Source organism: Schistocerca gregaria, chromosome 3 (genome assembly GCF_023897955.1).
Source record: "Schistocerca gregaria isolate iqSchGreg1 chromosome 3, iqSchGreg1.2, whole genome shotgun sequence".
NCBI classification, from domain to species: domain Eukaryota; kingdom Metazoa; phylum Arthropoda; class Insecta; order Orthoptera; family Acrididae; genus Schistocerca; species Schistocerca gregaria.
The window spans coordinates 873,575,042-873,586,361 of record NC_064922.1 but is presented as its reverse complement, the minus strand read 5'-3'; the positions used below and the strand labels follow the sequence as shown (position 1 = coordinate 873,586,361).

General features: G+C 40.2%; 1 long non-coding RNA gene across 1 annotated transcript; it reads left to right on the top strand.

Moving 5' to 3' along the window:
* The first annotated feature begins 5,508 nt into the window (after positions 1-5,508).
* On the top strand, positions 5,509-7,446 carry LOC126354940 (uncharacterized). The gene is made up of 2 exons (XR_007565413.1): positions 5,509-5,559; positions 7,139-7,446. It is a non-coding gene; the product is annotated as an uncharacterized LOC126354940 (long non-coding RNA).
* Positions 7,447-11,320: the final 3,874 nt, after the last annotated feature.

Sequence of the window (11,320 nt, the reverse complement as noted above, 5' to 3'; positions counted from 1 at the left end):
TCCCTATAATGTGCTGGAATTACGTATGGTCTAACACAAAATTTAGTATGCTCACGAACTCGAAATTGGTATTGAAATCCCTTGATTGTTGCTGTTTTGTGAGTAAAAACTGTGGAATGTGCTTGTAAAATCTCAAAAAGGTCCTGCCTATCAGTGTCATTACAATTCTCAATTTTTTGAATCTTATTCTGAATTAACTCATTAGTTTCAAATATGCCGTCGATATCATCCCATTCAGTACTTGCAGAGTGAATGTTAGTGTCTAGTTCCGCAGAAAATTCCGAACTGTTGTCTAACAGAAGGTAAAGCCGATTAATTTCCTCGTCATGGTTAGAGAGCCAATCTTCAAATTTCAAAGCTATTGACTTACCTTCTTTCTCTAAACTTATTTCAGCATCGTGAAAGTTTAAGATTGCTTTGTTTTCATTCAAAAAGTCTACTCCCAGTATAATTTCCGTCGACAATAATGGAACAATAAGAAAATTCATAGAGAAGCTGTGGCTTTGACAAAAGAATTCTAAGTTGGTTTGTTGGCGTACATCTACACTTTTTCCAATGACTGCACCTTGTAATTTAATCTTGCGTAACGGAAGTGTGGGGCAATCTTTCGATTTGCTGCATTTACTAAAAGCTGTTTCACTAATTACTGAAATGGGACTGCCTGAGTCAAGTACTGCCGTAAATTTTACGTTATTTACTGTAATGTGAATCACAGGATATGCAATGTTGTTATGTTTTACGTCCTGTTCCTGGAGTAAGATGTCCCTAATGTCTTCCATTTTTACGTAATTACTAGCTACGGCAGCTGCGTCGTCAGTTTCATGCGTACGTTTTGTGGCTGCCAGCGGTATGAGTCATTGCCTATTGTGTCTTTGTTGGCGCGAGTCGTTAATGGGATTTGGAGACCTAACTTCTACAAATTCACCTTGTCGAGAGGCCCCTGCTCTGTTTGAATCCCGCCAGTTCTGCTGCAATTCAGGTCTGTCGTTACGATCATATCGTGTATCGTCATGTCGGTAGATTCCATAGTTTCTTTCTTGTCGGTCACGTGGTGGAGAATTTCTCCCTGAATCGTAACTGCGCGCTTGACCGTTGCGTCTTAAGTTATTCCGTCTCCCTTGATAATAATTATTTTGGTTTCCATATTGTCTGTTTCTCTGATTGTCTCTGTGATAGTCATTACTGCGGAGAGGTGATCTTTCCCTGTAATAATTACTACTCTGCCAACGGTTGTCATACGGGTGGTGTCCGTTTTGGTCACGATTTACGTTGTACGAATAGCCTTGTCGTGTATTATTTCTGTCATCACGGAATTGTGACAGGTGTGACCTGTAATTGTTGTGTCCCTGTTTTCGCGTTCCGCGATTGTCAGTGTCAATTTCCAGTTCTTGTAACAGTCCTTGAAAAGCTTCAATGCCGTCTTTGCATCGTCCTGCTAAAATAATCTGTCGTAAATGTTCAGGTAATTTGATTAAGCAAATGCGGATGAGTTCTGAGGGGCTGTATGGGTTTGAAAGATACTGATTCTTATGTGACATGTCTTCAAAATATTTGACAAGACTGGAAAATTCAGATTGTTCGAAATGTTTCATCATTATGATGCTATGTTTTACTCGGTCTTGTGTAACTTGAGACCAATATGCTGAGAGGAAGGCACAATCGTGAATGACCGATCGCATTCTTACAGCTGGTTCATTCTCCAAGTAGCCACACATAAATTCTAATCTGTGCTCTAATGACCAGTTGGGAGGAAAACAATGAGAGAATTGATGTAGCCACGCTTGTGGATGAATGCTGTTGCCAGAATTCTTAAATGTTTTGAATTTACGTGCAGTAATGAACAGCTTATAGTCAAAATCATCGTGTCGGCGGGTAGCATATCGTTCATTGTTACGTCGTGTCGGCAGTTCCATCTCAAAATTCGGTGCACTTTGCCAATTTCTTTCACAATTTCCGAAATGCCCTGTGTTATTATTTTGTGGCTTTTCCGTATTTCTAAGTCCCTCTTCCCGTGTTGGAGCGTGAGTGTCCTCTGAAATACGTAATTTCTTTCACAATTTCCGAAATGCCCTGTGTTATTATTTTGTGGCTTTTCCGTATTTCTAAGTCCCTCTTCCCGTGTTGGAGCGTGAGTGTCCTCTGAAATACGTAATTCTTGAATTACCTGTGTCAGCTGATCTTGCACTTCCCGGATTTCTCTTTGGTGTTGTGTATTAATTTGATTCTGATTTTGTTTGAATTTCCTAATTTGTTCGCACTCTTCTGTATCATTCAGATCATCATCTACCTTTGTAGATAAGTTAGTGAACTGAACTGAAAGTTCAGCTACTTTCTCCGATAGTGAACACATTTCCTCAGTGTGTTTTTCTGGACCAAGTTTCAGAGTGTCCATTTGTGTTGAAATCGAATCTACTGTGACCTTTAAGTTTTCCTGAGTTCTTGCAAGTTGCGTAACCGAATCGGCGGATGCAACTGAGTCCATTTTAGCTTGCAAGGTGTCGTGATTTTCACGAACAATAGTTTGCAGTTCTTTTATGGCTGCTTCATGATTCTGTAATGCGTTTTCATACCGCGAAAAAATAGGTTGAAAATGCTCACAAATTTGTGTTTTTACGTCATTACAGATTTTTTGACATTTCGATTCAATGTTATGTAACTCAGTAGTTAAATCTTCACGTGTTTGTTCAAGTGTGGTGTCAAACTTCCAAAGATTTTGTTCCGTTGTGTCTAACTTTTGAAGCTTTTGCTGTGTTTGTCTCTGGTGTTGTTCCATTGTGTCTAACTGTTGCTGTGTTTGTCTCTGGTGTTGTCCCATTGTGTCCAACTTTTGAAGATTTTGTTCCATTGTGTCTAACTTTTGAAGATTTTGTCCCATTTGTTTCTGATTTTGTTCAAGCGTTGTGTCTAACTTTTGTAGCCTTTGTCGCATTTCTTGCATTAACTGTAATAACAGTGCACTGGTGTCTGAAACATGTTCATCAGTGCTTTTCGGCAGTGCATTTGAACCGGCAATATTCGCATTTTGAAAAGCAGAAAATGTGTCTTGATTTATTTGAGAAAACGGTGAGGACGCAAAATCTGAATCTACAGTATTTGCAAGATTGTGTCCTGTCATTTCGGAATCCTGAGGCGAGCTGTTGCCGACCGATCGATCGATAATGCTTCCCTGTTCACTAATTGTTTCACTGCCTACACCATTATTTGCAGCCCGCTCCATTTCCCTATGCGCTATTACCAAATTACTACTTTGAACGTTAGTGAATTCATTACATGGTGACGCTAACACACTGCTTTCGTCTTCACTGTCATTTCTCAGTTTAGTTTGGAGCCTAGTGTTACGTTTTTCACACCCCATTATTGGCACAATTTTTCACATGACAACACAGAAAAACACAATCTGAAGAACAAAAATAAGAGAACACATTAACATAGCACTGAAAATAATATCTAGTTAATTGCAAGCGCAGCTGCGAAATGCTTCGTGCAAAACTACATGCATGTCACAACTATTTTACTATACAACAATGAAAGACTGCAACTACAAAGGAAATTCTCTCTATGATTACGCACTAGCAATAAACAAAAGCTACACTAATTACACAAACTAGAAGGGAAACATCAGAAGATTCCATTGAGGTATCCTTGGCTAAGGGTCGACATATGAAACGTCCCCTTAGAAAATTTATACAAGACTGTGCTTAAACTGAGACACAATAGTTTTTAGTGCAACGCAATCTGACTTTCAATAATCCCTACAAGAGAATGGCCCTGACTAACATTAACCTATGTGTTTCACAAATCACTTACCTCACAAAAATCTTCGTTACTCAAACAAACTGCAATACAGCGAGCGCCACTACTGCCAGCTAACTAAAAGTTTCAAACTACGGAAGTCACTAACTACTGATAGGCACAGTTAGCAAATGAAAGATTTTAATAGAGAACAAACAATGTATTTACCTTTATAGTCATAATATATATATCAGTTCATGACACCAATTCTTACAAATTTCAAAACTCCGCCATCTCTCTGCCCACGTCCACCGCTGCTGGCGGTTCACCTCCAACTGCCCAACGCTACACGCTGTTAGCATCCAGCTGCCGCTGCCCGACACTACAATGGCAGACAACAATGCAAACTAGCCACAGACTGCGCGCAACACAGCCAGTGATTTTTCATACAGAGCGCTACGTGGCGTTACCAATAAGAAAACGTAAACAGCCTACTTACAACCTTCCGCCGACCACTGGCGACAACATCGATGTACTGTGGAGACCTCACGCCCCACGTGTTGAGCAATTCGGCGGTACGTCCACCCGGCCTCCCGCATGCCCGCTATACGCCCTCGCTCAAAGTCCGTCAACTGCACGTACGGTTCACGTCCACACTGTCGCGGCATGCTACCAGTGTTAATGACTGCGATGGAGCTCCGTATGCCACGGCAAACTGGCTGACACTGACGGCAGCGGTGCACAAATGCTGCACAACTAGCGCCATTCGACCGCCAACACCGCGGTTCCTGGTGTGTCCGCTGTGCCGTGCGTGTGATCATTGCTTGCACAGCCCTCTCGCAGTATCCGGAGCAAGTATGGTGGGTCTGACACACCGGTGTCAGTGTGTTCCTTTTTCCACTTCCAGGAGTGTATAAACAGGAAGAGGGAAACAGAAACACAGTTAAAGATTGAAGAGATTTGGGGAAGAGAAAATGAGGAAACAAGACAAAATTGAATTATCACGTAACATTCAAGTACAATCACTGTCATAAGGACAAAACTGTGTAATAATAACAATAGTAATAATAATAACAAGGATGTAATACTAATAGTAAAGTGAAAATTGGAAGACAATATGGAGCGAAGGGAAGATATTACATCCCCAAAAGAAATAAAAAGAGGCATCTACTAGGGAAAAGGACCATAGGAGGACCATTAGGCAGATAGATAACTGTGTGTAGTCGTAACGCCAGCCAGCCACTTAATCCCTGAAGTGCGAGGTAATGGCAGCAATAATAATGAAATTCGATTTAAAAGCTAAACATAATCATTGTGTCATTGGACGCAGCTTAGCATAAAGGATTCATCAGTTCAAATGAAGGGCAATGGTTATCTCTTATCCACACAGTAAAAGCAGCTACCAGCTCAGAGTTCTCATTTTAATCTGGATCCATCATTTTTTGACTCTCACCATATACCTATAGAGTTTCCTCTTTATGGTGAGGCCAATTAACATGAAATACGATGGAAAATGACCTGAAAGTATCAATGCATAGATTATAATGTCTAGAATAACAAAAGACTCGTCGCACTAGCCAACGTTTCTCGTTTTTTCCGTAGAACTGCAAGCCCCGACTGACTGACCTTGGTTGCTAGGTCTCTCGTGGGGCAACACCTGGGTGCTGGCTATTGTAACGTCATAGGGACGACCCACCACGCCTTTGCCTGGGGCAATGCAGGTACCCTCTCTCGGTGACCACCCCGCGGGTATAAATTCGCAGAGCTCCGTTCTGAGGGCATCAGTTGGCAACGACGACAACAGAAGGTAACAACATGAAGGCTATCGTAAGTATTTCTTCGTCTGTCATCTGGGATATATATTCCATTGAGAACGTTGTAGGCTGTTCCAAAGTCTTGAACAAGATTGTGTTAGCTCGATCTATATATCTTTCATACACATAATGCTTTTTAATGTTCTACGAGTAAAAACTGATTCTTATATCACCGGTGGCCACTAAAAGCATATGATGTCATAAGTTGGACTAGCGAACACTCCGCCGCAAATAATATCTAAAAGACTTCTCGTTTTCTAAAGTGGATGTGCTACAAAGATTCTGATACTTTATGATTATCACATGCCAATGATATATGGGATCAATTCTATGTTGCCAACACGATCTCTCAGTTAGCTTCCTACAGCTCATATCAAACAACCTTCGGAACAATATATGAGTAATGTGGCAGGAAATTTCAAAATTGCGTACAGAGTGAACGATTTTTTCTGAAAGTAGGTACTGACTTTTTTGAATACTACGTACAGACGCAAGTATCTTGCAAGATATTAGATTTCGTTGATATCACGAACTGTAATAACAGGTAATGTAATAATTTTGGGAAAAAAGTGTTAAATGACCTACAGCTAGGACCAGCTATATTATGTAGACAAACTAGCTATCCACCTTAGGTGCCGAAAATTGTAGGTCGCTAAATTCTCCATTTTCACCACGCTGTTGATATACAAGCAATACGGAGTCACGACTCGACACGGCCACGAGGGGGCATTCAACTTCACGGTTGGAAGTGGTCACAATGTTTCGACGCACCAATGTATGCCGGCTGTGCAAAGGTAACATGAGGCTTTGGCAGAAGTTATGTGATGGTAAAGATTGTGGCAGTGAAGACTAATAATGTAAAACGACAGAATGCAATTCAGACTTGAAAGTGGCAAGGGCGTTACCTACCAAAATATTGCCAGTTTTGAAAAAACAGAGACTTTTGCAACCTTAATGCATTTCGAGAATACTGTTGTAAATGGTCGTCAGTTTCCTGTAGGATGGCCACAACGAGTGCAATTCATTGTTTTAATGTAATGTTTTCGTCATATTTTTCTGTTACTATTTATCGACAAATTCATAAAAGACATTTGTATATTCCAACCAAAACAAACTAAGAGCTTATTGCTATGTGAGGATCATAAAATAAAATAGTGTATATATTGAGCTGAGCTCATATTTCGCTGCTCACGCACTGGTACTGTCAATGTCACAGTATTTATAATCAGAAATAAATTAATAATCATTAATCATGAACAGACCCACTGAAATTTCTCGCCTAACTACTATATAGTCGTCAATATAGATGACAGGACTCTGATGGTAGAATTCTACTTTCAGAGGTCAGAGTTCCACATAGAGATGGTGTAGAATTCACTGAGTCCTATTACATACCATAGATATTCTTTTTAATCTGGTTGTGTTTGTTTGTTTGTTTGTTTGTGTGTGTGTGTGTGTGTGTGTGTGTGTGTGTGTGTGTGTGACCATACCCATGCACTGTGGAGGGTACAGCTGGCGCGAGAGAGACACTTCGACAGAGACCAGTAACGCTACATGTACCATCTCTGACCAGAGATATTGTCTCTCCACAGGTATACCTGTTGGTGGTGCTGGCTGTGGTGTGCGCAGCTCTGGCGGTGCCTGGCCCAGCGCCCTTCCCGCGCCCCGGCCCTATTCCAGTGGCTGCAGAGCCCAGAGAGACTCTCCGGGGCAGCGAGCAGTACTACTACTACCCCTATGTCTACGGATAAGCTTGGTCCGAACCATCACGAGCTGTTAATAATGGATTTATCGACTTGGCACTGAAATGAAATCAAACATCTCCTGACCATTTTCTCTATGTTTGTTATATTCTTAATGTTCTCACTCACCCAATAAATTTCACTTCTTCTTTCACAAAGTGTCCTTTTCTTTAAGAGGAATTAACATATCAATTTCCCTATCCAGTTCCTACTCATTCAGTTATTTCTAAAATTAAATTTTTCACTGATAATACATAGCACGTGACACCAATGGTTCTGTATCTAAAATAACTTACCTGTGTAATAATCGTTCAGTTCAATGAAAAAAGCCTTCTTCCTGGTAATGTCAACAATTCTCCCTCCAGAATAATTAATCTTTTATTCTTTTTGTATGTTGTTCAGTTCATTTGGTTTCCTTCTAGCAACGTTCATCAGCCACTTTTACAGTGTTGACAGTAGCCACACGTGCAACCATGTGAAAACTGGATGTTGATCGATCATATGCTAAGGTGAAAAAATTCTTCACAACAGGATCCCAAATCTGCTTAACAAGACTGAGACAAGACTGATTTCTCTAAAGCCTTGAAGATTTCATCGGACCTAACGCCATTCTGGATAAATGTTTTGATGAAGTTACACATTTCTGAAGGTATTCAATAAATGAATGATGTAGTCACAGTGGCGAATACCAAAACTGGTCCATCATCACGTATGCATTTGAAACCCTGCCAGTACTTTGGCGCAGCTGATCGAGTACTTGTGGTCTTGCATCCATACATATCTCTGTGACCTAGCTGTACCACTTAGGACAAGTAAAAGTTCCATCTCTAGCGAGACAGAGGTATAAAATATTCACAAGTTTCACCAATTATTGTTGTCAAGCATTCAACTGACGAATAATTTGCTCCAGTGTTAAAGTGACGTGTACTTGTGATATCGAAATGACATGACACTTGATGCGGCAGATCCCAGCAGATTTTGGCGTATTTGTCTTAACTTGCCGTGTGCTGTTTCAAGGCAACGGCGCATTGAAGGCTTCTCATAAACATGTCACTCTCATAATTAAATGTAAGTTACAGACGTATCAAAGATATAAGCCTTCAGTAGATAATATTATAACCGACACAAAAGACAAAAACCACATTTCTTTAACGTAGTGTAGTGTATAAGGACGCGGATTAGAGGTTCACGACACACTATTTACAATTTTTTTGATACTAGTGTTTTTTACACTTTCTGGGACTTTCTTATGAATGTAACACAAGTACGTTCTACCATTTCTATGTTATTTGCATATGGATACCCACTGTCTGAGGATTGACTTTCTTTCTTCCGCCTGGTCAGAAAACAAAGGATTAAGAAAATATTTGGCTACTTATTTCAGAACATGTGGCTATTTCCTAGTGTGTAGTTAGGCAGGAACCTAAGAGGATCGCTTAAATTAGCGTGAGTAAAACGAGAAGTGATTAATTCAATAATCCTCCTTGTCACAAACATTTGTCTGTTTACTTCCGGGCGCAAAAACCGAGAAGAGACAGATACTTCAAACGTTACAACCAATCATAGGCACTTCTGGCTGGTGTTACTGTGTTAATAACGACGTGTGGTGGTCAGCAGTAATATCGAAGTGGTCGCAAACTTTCACAATGTCTTTTAGTGTAAAACGTAGAAAGACTTTAGTAAACATGATCTCTAAAGTTAGAGCCAAGCTTGCACGGCACATAATCCTGTGTGACGCTGGTGTGTTGCTTCATTTCAGCGAACGTAGTTAAAACTTGTAAGACTGGCCATCTCTCTGAGAAGCTGACGTTCTTTCGGCGGAGCTTTAGTAAATCTGCGAGACAGCGTAATGATGTTCTAATCAATCCATATACACTACAAAGCGTACATCTTAAGTAGATGATATAATTAAACATATGGGATTGCTGATATGGGCTTGAACGACGAGCATCGATGTTATCCATGGAGAACTTCCTTGGAACAACGCCAAATCACACCATTACCTGCGCATCGTTTCATTTTCGAAGAGTTTTCTGTATCTTTGCAATGGGCTGTCACGGATCATCCACTTGCCTAGGACAAAGCGGTGTTCGCCGAACTTACTGTTTGTCACAGTGTAGTTGCACATTAACGGTATTGTGAAACTGGCATGAGTGCACTTGAGCATACGCATGGTGTATACGGGAAACCATTGGTTCCCATATCTCTGTTTCTTAAGATTATTTACATTTTTGATTGTCCTTTGCTTGCCCCTTTCGTTTAGCCTATAATAGTCAGACACCCTGTACAAAGAGTCGTAAGTAATTTAACCAACCAGTCTGTTTCGATTGTAGGATGAAGAAAGGGTACCGAAACTGAAACCCCTCTACCGAATGCACTGTGGTTACACAATCTTTGGCGTCCTGGTATGTTCTAGAAGCAGTTGGCGTCTTTTTCTGTCCCGATCAACCTCGGTGACAATCGGGAGTGACGGAGAATTAGACGCCTTGGAACTTTCGTTTTTGGTGGATGGTGTATCGTAAGTTAAGACTGTCTCTGCGTTGCTTGTGCCGACCGAGGTAGGAAGATTTGGTAACAAACCACTCAGATTAGCGGTAGTGTGAAATAAACGAGATTTTGATCATTTCGGTAGTATGAACGACAATGCTAAACAAATAGATAGTTCTAGCAGAAACGTTGGATGGATTAAAATGAATGTTCATGTCATTGGGAACATTTAACTTACTCAAACGAATAAATAATGCTTGTTGCTTATTTCAATTGGCTTTATTGCTTGCAATGACTTCACTTTGTTTAGAAAACATGTTAGTTTCACCACCGCATGTGGACATGACATGTGACTATTAAAGCTGCATTGACCAATAAGGAGAAGAATTTTCGACTAAAGTACTTTATTATGTTGTTCATAATGATTTTTAATCGTAATTTTAAAAAGCTAAATGTAATCTCATCAGACACAAAGTTTTCAGACTGCCATTAGCCTGTGATCAGTTAGTGCCTCATTACGTTTCTTGCTTATGGTATTCTTCTTTTAACTGTTTTGAAAATTTTGACGATGTGGCATAATTATTGTGCCTAGGCGCTAATTTCCACATGACTGATTAGGAATAGGTACTTGTCTGTAAACGCACATTGTGGATCCCTGAGCTGAACACCTATTTTATTTGTAAAGGTCTGTCTAGCTAAAAAGTGAATTGCAAGCGTATGAAATAAGTATTTTTAAAATACAGACAATGAATAATAATTTACCTTAATTATAAATAACTGTGGGACAGTTTGCATTAAAGTCAGGTAAAAATTGTACATGCCGTTTGATTTTCGAGTGTGTTTCAGGGATGGCGATCTCTAATGTACTACATTATGAGGGTTCGATGCAAGTAAATCTGAACTGTATTTGTTGAATGGTAATACACACTTGCACAACATTGTCTGATGGTTTGAGGACAGAGACAACAGAATGGTATTCTTAAGCACTTTGATGAATTATTTATCCCCCATCTGCAAGACGGACATATTGCAGATATCCTATTATTGTGTGGGTGATGTGCTGTTGTCCTCGGAAAAAAAATCTTGCTGTGCCTGGTGCGACATGGACAAACACTCCGTACTAGCATCTAAAAGTGTTATCTGAATCTACATTTATATCCGTAATCTGCGAAACACCGTGAAGTTACGGCGGAAAGTATGTCCCATTGTACCAGTTATTAGAGTTTTTCCCTATTCCATTCCATATGGAGTGCTGGAAGAATGAGTGTTTAAAAGTCTCTGTACACGCTGTAATTGATCTAATCTTGTTTCCACGATCCCTATGAGAGAGACATGTAAGGGGTCGCAGTATATTCCTAGAGTCATAGTTTAAAGCCAGTTCTTGAAACTATGTGAACGGGCAATCTCTTAAAAGTTTACGTCATCTTGAAGAGCCTACCAGTTTAATTTCTTTAGTGTATCCGTGACACTCTCCCATGGATCAAACAAAGCTGTGACCATTAGTGTTGCCCTTCTCTGGATACATTCCGTATCTTCTGTTACTCC